This window comes from Rhinopithecus bieti, unplaced genomic scaffold (genome assembly GCF_001698545.2).
Source record: "Rhinopithecus bieti isolate Rb0 unplaced genomic scaffold, ASM169854v2 scaffold_2453, whole genome shotgun sequence".
In the NCBI taxonomy this organism is placed as follows: Eukaryota; Metazoa; Chordata; class Mammalia; order Primates; family Cercopithecidae; genus Rhinopithecus; species Rhinopithecus bieti.
In genome coordinates this window covers 3994103-4003247 of record NW_016804447.1, presented here as the reverse complement: position 1 = coordinate 4003247, position 9145 = coordinate 3994103, and positions in this window count along the sequence as shown.

The following is a 9145-nucleotide window of genomic DNA, read 5'->3' as shown; positions in this document are numbered from 1 at the left end:
TATTTTCTTTATAAATTACCCAGTCTTGGGTAGTTCTTTATAGTAGTGTGAAAATGGACTAATACAGAGGGTATTATAAAGTGTCATTTATAAGTAAAAAGTCAGAGACAGAGTATTCCCAGCTAAGGGAAGAGCAAGTCACTCTTTAGGACAGGTGAGGTTAAGGTAATTGTGTCTCTAAAATAGCATGGTTATGTCTAAGATCCAAAAGGAGCCCACTGTGGTTGGAACAGAGGAAGCAAAGGCAGGTAGCCTCCAAATGAAGTTTGAGAAGTAGGCAAAGGCCTCATTATTTGGGGTTGTGAAGCCAGAGTTGCCTAACCTGTGGTGTGCACATGGGCTGGTCTGCAACCTGTGGCTTTCTGTCTGTGGTGAAAAGGAGCTTATGCAGACATAAATCAACTATATCACCTAGAACACTTTAGCTGAGCTTATGAACAGACACACACACAAATATTTCATCCTCTCAATGAAAGAAGGAGTGCATTGATTTACATGTGTATTCTCATGTAAGCACCTTACCTTGTTTGTAGACTCTCACTTTGTGCATACAATGGAAAAAACAGAGTGGAATGGGAAGCAGACAGGAGAAAAGATCAGTCAGGAACAATAGTGTGGGAAAGATACGACAAATGGCTGGATCAAGATGGCAAAAATGGAAGTGGAAGATTAGTGTACAGATTGTGGTATATTTTCAAGGTAGAATCTGTATAATTTTTTCAGAGTAAGGTATAGGGAGTTCAGAGAGCAATTCAAGTTTGACCCCCAGGTTTATGCTCTAAAAAACTTTGTAAATGTTCACATCATTGATTGAGATGATAACGGTGAAGACAATGAATGAATTAAGGATTAGGGCTGTGTTATGCATGGATATCAGTAGTAGTAGTTATTATAGTGGAGTTTTAAATAACAAGAACCTTTATGAAGAGATCTGTTAGGACAGATTTTTTAACTCTCCAAATTTATAAGTACTAGTCTATAATGTATAGTCTGTATTTTTGTTTTAATCATAAGTTTAAAAAAAAAAACCAGAAAGAAAATCCCCCGTATTGTATTTCAGACATCAATGTGGGGAAGAGTTAGAGTCGTTCATCAGCTGAGGGATCTTTTCATCATGAGTGACTCAGCTATGTGACTAAGCCAAGTTGTATAGCTATCATGATCTTGATGGGCATTTCTGAATGGTTGAAATTATAAATGTTAAATCCATGACTACGTAGTGTACATTCAGGGTGGAGAATAAGTTTCATCTTAGTGTCAACTCAGATGAATTTTTTTTTGCAGATGCTCTACAAACTGTTTTGAGGCTGCATCTGGATTTAGTGAAGAGTGTTGTCATCAATTTTCAGTGTCTACCTTAGGTGTAGGAGGGAACTGAGGCAGCAAGCAATTATTTGCTCACTGTCTGCATATTTCCAGTATAGAGAATGCATCAGAGAAATGTCTCAACATGTGTGGCACTGCGTATATAATTTCCAACACTGCAAAATGGAACAAGCACCAAACTTTGAAGGGACGGTCTATGTGATTAAAAGTTGGAACGGCTTCCGAGAGCTGAAATACAATGTTGTCAGTGTTTCTCCCTCACCATGATATTTGAACCAAAGCTGTCTGATAACAAATGAAAAGCTTTCTGGGATGTCAGTGTGATTTCGTTCTTAGATCCATTAGGCATAGAAAAGCAGCCCAATTAAGACTGGGCAAATTCTACAGGTCTGCCCGGGCCAATTGCCATGGAATCAGATCATATGGCTGTATTCAGCGATATGGTGGACCATTCTCAATTTCCCTTATCTTATTCTATGCACAAAGATGGCTTGCTTTCTATTTACTCACTTCAATTTAATGTAGCTGTATCATCCCTCCCCTACCTCAGAGCCTTTTCCAGCAAATGTAGGCCTTTTGTTTTTTACCCTACAGAAGATTCAGGTGACTTTGCAGCATCACGAGATTGCAGACTAGTTGGGATTCATCAGAGTGGCAGCATTTTGATGAAACACTGGGAAGAATGCTGCCAACCTCTGCTCAGGTGGTAGAGACAGGAAGGCTTATGTGTGATATTAGAGTTGATTATGCAAGGACTCTGCCATGAATAATAACAATAATAATTATTATCATGATAAGGCAGAAGGAGAATAATGATTTTGAGCAATTAGTAAAACAAGTCACATTAATTTTCTGGCTGAAAGCCGGTCTTATTTTCTGGTGAAGAGAGATCATTGGTGATTTTAATAAGTTAGACTATTTTGTCAAGGAGTTGGAGGATCTACTGCTGGACAAAGAAAAAAGTGGACAACTTCAAAAGACTTACTTTTAATTTACTCCGAGATATTTGCTGGGAGTGTGAAAATGAATTGGGAAGGCAAGCATATGCCTGCTTATTTATTAATGATTTCGTGGACTCATAGCAAAAGTTGGGAGATGTTTGAGATAATCTAATCTACTTGGCTTCAAAATCTTTATTCTTTATAATAGCATACCTTTTTTGAAATACACTCTCTTGTTGAACTCCAGTACAAAACAGGTAAAAGTAGAGATGACAGTGGAAGAGATGGAATGGAGGGTCAAGAGCATGATTACTTGTTTGTGCCTCTCTCCGCCCACTTGGTTTTTCCATGAGACACTTCTGTTCTAAGGATTCAGTTTGAAAATTACTGATTGAATCCAACCTCCTCATTTTATAAACAGGAGATTGGGTGACTTGCTCAGAATCATATAATTGGTTACCCCACTGGAGCAGCTCTCTGCAGAATAATCTCTGCACTAAGCCAAACTTGGAGTATGAATTGTGACCCTCCTGCCTCCTTAGCCCCTCTAGCCCTTTCCACCTCTCCTGTCAACAGTGTTCCACTCATTACCTTATCCCCACATAACTCAATAACCTGTGTCCCTATTGCTGCGATTTTCATGGCAGTTTAAATAAAAACACATCTGTCTCCATATACCAGTGAGGGCTCAGTAGGGAACACTGGTTACATCCTCCACAATGAGGGCTCCAGGGGCTGCTGCTCCCAAACGTGCCCTGGGTTCAAGGGTTCTAGTCTGTAACCAACATGGAGAAAATCTCTCTTTACACATTTTATTGCATTCACTGGCCACGGGACAGGACGGGGTAATAAGAAATTCTGTACAGGCCTCAGGTTGTTTTGAATTCTGCTTCTATTTTTCAGATCTGACCCTTGATAAGTGATAAATTCTCATATCCTGTTTTGTGAGATTTTTAATCATGTGCAGTTAATAGACAGGCTGTTACAAAGCGTGAGAGTATCTATCACCTGAATAAAAGAAATTGTAGTTTTACACGGACTTGTATTCCTAAATTTCACCAATTTTTAGAGCTAGATACAATCTTGAGAGAATTTCTCATTTAATTTTTTCTCTATTAGGAAACTCATGCCCAGAGTAATGAAGGGCTGGGTCTACCATGAATCAGCTGGTTCAAGGTGTGAACTAAGTCTCTCTCACTCAAGGTACATTCCTTAGTTGGGTTGGTTTGATTGAAGAACTATGCATTGAGTGTCCTCTGGGGCAAAATACCCATGAGACACAGACAGACAGAGATTTTTCTATTTCCTTGATGGGGTAGGGCAGACAATAAAGACCCTCCACTAAATATGAGCAGCCATCGTGCACATATGGTACTGAGAATGGCAATGAATCTACACAAATCCATCTCTTTTGGAGAGATGATGTGACTGTAAATGATAATGATAAGGAAGAGGAACTTTTATAGTATTAGCTTCATCCAATAAAAGAGGAAATTATTATTGTTATTTTTCTATCTTTGAAGGGAGTCTGTTAGAGATGGCAGCAACATGGATGGAGCTGGAGGCCACCATCTTAAGTGAACTAATGCAGGAACAAGAAGCCAACCACCTCATGTTGTTACTTATAACTGGAAGCTGAGCATTGAGTATGCATGGACACAGAGAAGGGAACAATAAACACCGGGGCTTACTGGAGGGTAGAGGGTAGAAGGAGGGTGAGAATAAAAAAACTAACTCTTGGGTACTATTGTAATTACCTGGGTGATGAAATAATATGTACACCAAACCCCCTTGACATGCAGTGTATTTATACAGCAAACCTGCACATGTACCCATGAAACTAAAAGTTAAAAAATAAATTTTAAAAAATTGGCTGAGTGTGGCGGCTTACACCTGTAATCCCAGCATTTTGGGAGACTGAGGCAGGCAGATCATGAGGTCAGGAGATCGAGACCATCCTGGCCAACATGGTGAAGCCCCATCTCTACTAAAAATACAAAAACTTAGCCGGGCATGGTTGTGGACACCTGTAGTTCCAACTACTCGGGAGGCTGAGGGAGGAGAATTGCTTGAACCCGGGAGGCGGAGGTTGCAGTGAACTGAGATTGCGCCACCGCACTCCAGGCTGGGTGACAAGAATGAAACGCCATCTCAAAAAACAACAACAACAACAACAACAACAACAACAAACAAAACAGCAACAACAACAAAAAAAAAAAAAAGAAAAAAAAAGAAAAAAAATTATCCACACCTGCAAAAAGAGAGTTTGGGTTCTGGAGCTGGACTACCTGGGTCTCAATCCCTGTCCTGCCTGTTACTGGCTGTGTGGTCCTCATTGGATCAGTTAACCCCACTGTGCCTCAGTTTCCTCATTTGTAAAGTAGGTTAGTATGAGTAAACAGCTCAGGGTTTTGTTCTGAAGATTAAATGAATGCATTCTAGTACAGGTGCTAGAATAGACTGGTATACAAGGAGCATTTAATAAATGTTACCTATTATTATCCTTGTATAGATTAAAGGCATCCTCTAAACGCTTGTTGAACATCGAACTTCTAATTGTTTAAGTGGATTCCAGCAGCTGTCTTAAATGCTCAGGAAGCTCTAAAACATCACGATTCACTGATAGCTTCTTCTGGGCAGGTATTATTGCTATTGAAGGTCAGAATTAGTGGGAGGTCTATTTTCTGCAATTTTATTCATGCAGCATGCATTCTTGGGTGTTACTAACGTGGCACACCCTTGGCCAGGTGAACTGGGGTTGGGGGAAGAGCAGGGTGAGGATGCAAAGATGAACATGGTATCAGTTCTTCAAGGGCTTGGGGGTGTGAGGTGGAGTAGAGTGAGATGCAAAGAAGCATAAAATAGCTTTTGCCTTCAAAGAGTTCACTGTCCTGAGAGAGAGATGATCAGTAAAGAAATAGTGACAAAGCAGGGAGACATGTACAACGTGCTAAGGGAGCACAGAAGAGGAAGTGACTAAGACAGCCCAAGGAGACCAAGAAAGGCTTCACACAGGAAATGACATGTAAACTGGGTCACACAGGATGAATAACTGTCGGGTAGAAGAGAGGGGGTGAGTTTCTAGGCAGGGGCACTACATGTGCAAAGGCACAGAGGCAAGACACATGAAAGCCACAATATTTGGCAACGTTAGCAGTTCAGAAGGATGTTTACACAACACCCTGGTTCAAGGACATGTCATTGCCCAAGCTCCTTACTGTAGCTGGTGGAGCCTGGTAGGGGGTGGTCCCTGCCCACCATCCCAAGCCCATCTCTTTCTTCCCAACCCTGGCCACACTTGCTCCTTTTCGTCCCTGGATTACCACGGCAGGGTTCCACTTCAGGGCTGCTGCACACTCTGCTGCTTATTTCTAGAACATTCTTCCCAATCTATTTTCATGGCCAGTCCCTTCTCTATCCTCAGGTCTTACTTCCTCAGGAAGATCATCCATGGCCACTTTCCCTGATGCAAGTCCCCTGTTACTCCCCACACAGCATCTATTGTGAGAAATGTATCATGACCTGTAATTATTTTACCTGTCACCATGTTTTTTACCTGCTTCTCTGGAAGATAGCATGAGACATGAGGGTCGGGACACTGACAGTCTTGTTCCTGGTGTATCTCTAGTACCCTAGTCAGTCCCTGACACTGCACTCAATCAAAGTTGTTGAATGAAGAAATAAAAGTATCAGTGAATGAATGAATGAATGAATGAAAAATTTGGAAAGGGATTGGTTTGAATATCTTCTGTTGGTTTCTCCAGGTCCACTACCCTTCTCTATCCAATTCTGTGTCATGGAAGGCTTACTTGTGTGGGCCACCTCAATATCTTCCCTCTGTGTTGGATTCAGTCAATAGGGGGCAGATAAGGGTGAGAAGAAAGGGGTCAGGGTGGCCTTGAGCTGACTGCATCCCTTCCCTGAAAGTCTCAGCAAGGGCCTGCTCCATATAGCATCTCTGTTTCCTCCTTTCCACCACTTTAGGCCTGAGTTTGGGAGGCAGGCACCTCCTCCTGTCTTTCCACATCACTATCCCTTGAAGTTTCTCTAGGCTCCACCTACATCTTTGTAGTCCTTCTATTAATCTCTCTTCAAACTACCTATGCCAGTCTGTTTCTTACCAGGACTGGGGCCAGTTTAGGAAGTACCTTATGTGCATGTAAGTAGCTCACACCATATTCGTTTGACAACAGAGAACTGTTAAGGGTAGATCCTTTTGCAGGTGCTGTGGACTGAATATTCACATGTTGAAATCCTAACCCCCAATGTCATGATATTGGGATGTAGGGCTTCTGAGAGGTATTTAGGTCTTAAGAGTAGAACCCCCATGAACGGAATTAGTGTTCTTATAAAAGGGACCCCAGAAAGCTAGCTAGCTCTTTTTCCACCTGCAGAGGACACAGAGAGAAGACAGCCATCTATGGACCGGGAAGTAGGCCCTCACAGGACACTGAATCTGCTGGTGTCTTGATGTTGACCTTCCCAGTCTCTGGAACTCTGAGAATTAAGTGTTTGTTGTTTAAGCTGCCCGGTCGCTGGTAGTCTGTGATAGTAGTGTAAGCTGACCAAGACAGCAGAGGTATGGCATAACCCAAAGGCAAGGCTAACACACAGCATCAGTGTAGAGAATACCCTCCAAGCTTTCGGTAAGGTGTCCCATCATGTTGGAGCATGTTCCACTCATGTATCCATATCTCTTTATGTGTAAATTAGTTTTTGTTTTGAGGCAGAGTCTCACTCTGTCACCCAGGCTGGAGTGCAGTGGTGCGATCTCGGCTCACTGCAATCTCTGCCTCCCAGGGTCAAGTGATTCTCCTGCCTCAGCCTTCTGAATAGCTGGAATTACGGGTGCACACCACCACACCTGGCTAATTTTTGTATTTTTGGTACAGACGGGGTTTCACCATGTTGGCCAGGCTGGTCTCAAACTCCTGACCTCAAGTGATCTGCCCTCCTTGACCTCCCAAAGTGCTGGAATTACAGGCGTGAGCCACCGTGCCAGGCTCTGTTTATGTGTATATTATATACATGCATGCTTATACTGATAACTTTTGTACAGTATAAAGTACATATGTGGATATTAAAAAGGATAAGAGAGAGGTAAAATTTGATTTTCAATTTTTATCTCACTAAAAGCCATTGATATGGTTTGGCTCTTTGTCCCCACCAAATCTGATGTTGAATTGTGATCTTCAGTGTTGGAGGAGGGGCCTAGTGGGAGGTGATTGGATCATGGGAGCGGATTTTCTACTTGCCGTTCTCCTGATAGTGAGCTCTCGTGAGATCTGGTTGTTTAAAAGTGTATAACACTTCCCTCTTCATTCTCTCGCCTGTTCCACCATGGTAGGACATGCTTGCTTCCCCTTCAACTTCTGAGATGATTATAAGTTTTCTGAGGCCTCCCAGCCATTCTTCCTTTACAGCTTGTGGAGCTGTGAGTCAATTAAACCTCTGGTCTTCATAAATTACCCAGTATCAGCTAGTTCTTTATAGCAGTGTGAAAATGGACTAATACAGCCATACTGTTAGTGTTCTGATTGCTTAGTTTTAAAGTCTTACTAAACATTATAACCAATATTTTATTATCTACCTAGGGTGACATTGTTAAGGAGTGTATATGTAAATCCATATTCGAAATCATCTTCTTGAGGTGAACTAATCTCTTGTCAGATCTAATTATAATTATTATGTATATAGTATATTATACCATATATTGTAATATGGTGACAAAGTACGTCTACTAAGGGGAGGAAAATCAACTTTTCTACTCACGTGGCTTGCTTTGTTGTGTTATCTTTGATCCATGACTTATTTTCAGGAGTCTTTTTAAGTTTCTCACTTATTTAATGATTTTTCAGCAAGTTAGAATTAGACAATAGTTCCACTTATTCACTCAACTGGGCATGCATCATAAATTATTAAACAAATGAAAATGTTAGGGAACCACTGTCCACTCCTCTGATTTATAGACTCCCATTTTCCCTCAAGACTTCCCACATATCCTATGTGAGGGGTGATCACTAACATAGAGACTGAGAGTGCCATGCCATATTAAATATCAGAAAAGCTTAATCTCTTATTTGATAAAAGTGGGTATATACAGTAGTTCTAATGCTCTCTTCCATCTCCCCCATTGATTGTTTTGCACACCTGCTTGAGTGCACGTACTATATTTTGGAGACTACTGGCATAGACCATAGGCAGGATCTAGAAATAGAGGACCAGTTAAAAGACGATGTTCCAGTAGTTCTTATATTGGTAGGAGTCCTTTTAGTTATGAGATGTGTGTTAGTTTACAGTCAAAGCCCTGTTACCCCCATGGCTTCTTCCCTTGCTTATTTTCTTATTCTTTTCCATACCTCTTGCGAGGAAAATAGAGAAATAATACTAACCCCTTATTAAACACATGATTTGACCCATGTTATTAAACATAGATCAAGAACCAGGAGTTTTATGTTAAGCTTAAGAAAGGACTAGGGGCTTAAGAAAGGACTTAAGAAAGGACTAGGGGCTTTTGATATATTATCTAAATAAAATTTCAGAACACATCTATAACATCAGCATGATTTTCACTTTTTTACAATGAGAAAAGTTCCTTGGAAAGATCAAGGAACTTGCCCAGCACCTGGTAAGTGACAGAGAAGGCTTGAATTTAATTCAGGCCTACCTGTGCCCAAAGAACTTGTCCCTAGTCACCTATAAAATACTGATAAGGAGAAGAAAAATTTGAGAAGCTCTTGTGATTTTTCTCAATAAAATAGAAGGAGAGGATCGATGGACTTGCACGGCTATATTCAGTTAAAATGGGATGAAATGTGCTGATTAGCCTGCTTGAAGGCAGAGCACCTTTGAAGCTATCCTTTTTATTTTTCTCCCCA